This window comes from Lathyrus oleraceus, chromosome 4 (assembly GCF_024323335.1).
Source record: "Lathyrus oleraceus cultivar Zhongwan6 chromosome 4, CAAS_Psat_ZW6_1.0, whole genome shotgun sequence".
NCBI classification, from domain to species: Eukaryota; Viridiplantae; Streptophyta; class Magnoliopsida; order Fabales; family Fabaceae; genus Lathyrus; species Lathyrus oleraceus.
In genome coordinates this window covers 221,146,645-221,149,091 of record NC_066582.1, presented here as the reverse complement: position 1 = coordinate 221,149,091, position 2,447 = coordinate 221,146,645, and the positions used below count along the sequence as shown (strand labels likewise).

Here is a 2,447-nt window from a genome sequence, read left to right as displayed (position 1 = left end):
AAAGCTCTCCATGATCTTCTCAAGGTTATACTTCTGGGGCACAACTTGCATAGGTTGGTTTGGTTTTTGGGCTTGATAACCTTGCGGCCTCTGAGGTGCATGATTTTGGATAGGGTTCTGGTTTTTATAGGAAAAATTAGGATGATTCTTCCATCCAGGGTTGTAAGTGTTTGAAAATGGGTTCCCTTGGGCGTAATTCACTTGGTCGGTGTTCAGGTCGTTCAAAAGGTTACACTCTACCGATTCGTGTCCTTTAGATCCACAGAGTTCGCACTCTGTATGGACTACCGCTGCAGTGTTAGTGTTTGTAGACATATGTTCGATCCTAAGGGCTAAAGCTTCCATTTTCGCCTGCATCGTGTCTAGAGAGCTTATCTCATGTATTCCACCTTGGGTCTCCTTTTTCTATATTGATGCTCGTTCAGTTCCCCATTGGTAATGGTTTTGGGCCATATCCTCGATTAGGTCACAAGCTTCAGGATAAGGTTGTTCATCAGCGCGCCACCTACGGCAGCGTCGATGCTCATCTTTGTGTTATAATGGAGTCTATTGTAGAAGGCATGAACGATCAGCCATTGTTCTAGGCCATGGTGTGGGCAGACTCTTAATAGCTCTTTATATCTCTCTCATGCTTCAAAAAGCGATTCTCCTTGGTTTTGAGTAAATCTAGTTATTTGGTTTCGAAGAACAACAGTTTTACTAGGGGAAAAATATCTAGCAAGGAATACTCTCCTAAGGTCTTCCCAAGTAGTTATTGAGTTAGCTGGAAGTGAATCTAACCATGAACGTGCTCTATCCCTGAGGGAGAAAGGAAATAATCTCATGTTTGTTTCAGAAAACTCAAGTTAAAAATCAAAACAGCCTTTAAAGTATTTCTACAGATTCAATATGTGAAACATCTCTTTAATCGCGATCCTTACATTCTAACCTTTAAAAGACTTAGCCAGACATGGTAATACAAACAAACACAACGTTATTGATCATGATGAAAAGTTTGTTTTAGAATGTAAGGCTTAAAGAACGAGTAAAGCGCGTAAAATAAATAAAGTAAAGCGAGACAGAAAGTAAATAAAGTAAAGCGTAGACAGAAAGTAAATAAAATAAAGCGTAGACAGAAAGTAAATAAAATAAAGCGTAGACAGAAAATAAATAAAGTAAAGCGAGACGGAAAATAAATAATGTAAAGCGTAGATAAAAAATAAATAAAGTAAAGCGAAACAAGTAAATAAATAAAGCGATAAAATAAGAACCTGCTCCAAACTGATGGCTTTAAATCTGGTACAAGAAAAATAAACCTCCGACTCTGAAGATAAAGACGACAGCAACTCGAAGTGACCCAACTCAATCTCACTAAGGTGCGATAACCCCCCGATGTGACGGATTACCGCTTTTACAAATGATAAATATAGGCTTAGTGTTGTAAACTAAGTTGGATGATTTGAAAATGAAATGGAACGAACTATTTATAGAGGATTTCAGCAGCTTGCAAAGACCATGGTGCCCTCCAACTTCTCCTTAGTGGGAACGTGATTTCCAAAGGTGGCGCCTGCCATCCCTTCATGGCGCCTGCCATGTGTGTAAATGGAAAAGATCATGGGAACGTGGCGGTTACCTCCTAGTTGAGGGCTGATGAGTCATGGCTTCTCCTATAGCGGCCGCCATGTGCAACGCCATGTGTATAATATTCGCCAAAAAACCCTAATTTTAGGTCTTTTTGCTCCGTTTCTTCTCAAAGGGTCCCGAAAGAGGTAAATATCTAAAAACAACATAAAAGAGAGCATAATACAAACAAAATGATAATAAAGTCCTAATAAACATGTGAAATCCGAGTCAAAAACACGGTGTAATTCAGTGTGATCACTGCTCCTAAGAGGACTTAAGAAAAAGTTCCTAATTTGGATATAAATGAACCTTGAAGAGAGTTCGTTTAACACCCCATCTACTAAGCTATTGCGTTTCACATCACCATTGACCTTGACAACCAAGGAACTTCAATCTCATGTTTCATAAAATGATTACACCTATTTTGGAAATCTGACCAAGAGTACCCATCAAGAGGAAATAGTTAAAATGTCTTTTCAACTGTGTAGGGTTTCCACTTTGGATGCAAATTATTTGTCCTTAATTAACAGGATGAATAACCTTGGTAAATTTGAAGCTAAAGTTGATGAAGGTTTTTCTTGAATATTCAACTTCAAATAAAGTTTTTCATATTTTTAACAAATGTACCTTGACTATAGAATATGTGCACACTACCTTTGATGAAACTAAACCCAAGTCCAAAGAGGTTGGTAGAAGTCTTTGATTTATCAAGTAGTATGGAAAAAAACATCTTAGAAGATAAATATCAAAATGAAGATAAGGACAAAGATCAAAATGAGGATAAAAACAAATATCAAATTGAAGAAACAAATAATGAAAAATAAATAAATAAATATAAGTTGGAA

General features: G+C 37.2%; 1 non-coding gene across 1 annotated transcript; it reads left to right on the top strand.

Annotated features, from left to right (window-relative positions):
• Positions 1-582: 582 nt before the first annotated feature.
• On the top strand, positions 583-689 carry LOC127077603 (small nucleolar RNA R71). Its single transcript, XR_007787394.1, has one exon. It is a non-coding gene; the product is annotated as a small nucleolar RNA R71 (small nucleolar RNA).
• Positions 690-2,447: the final 1,758 nt, after the last annotated feature.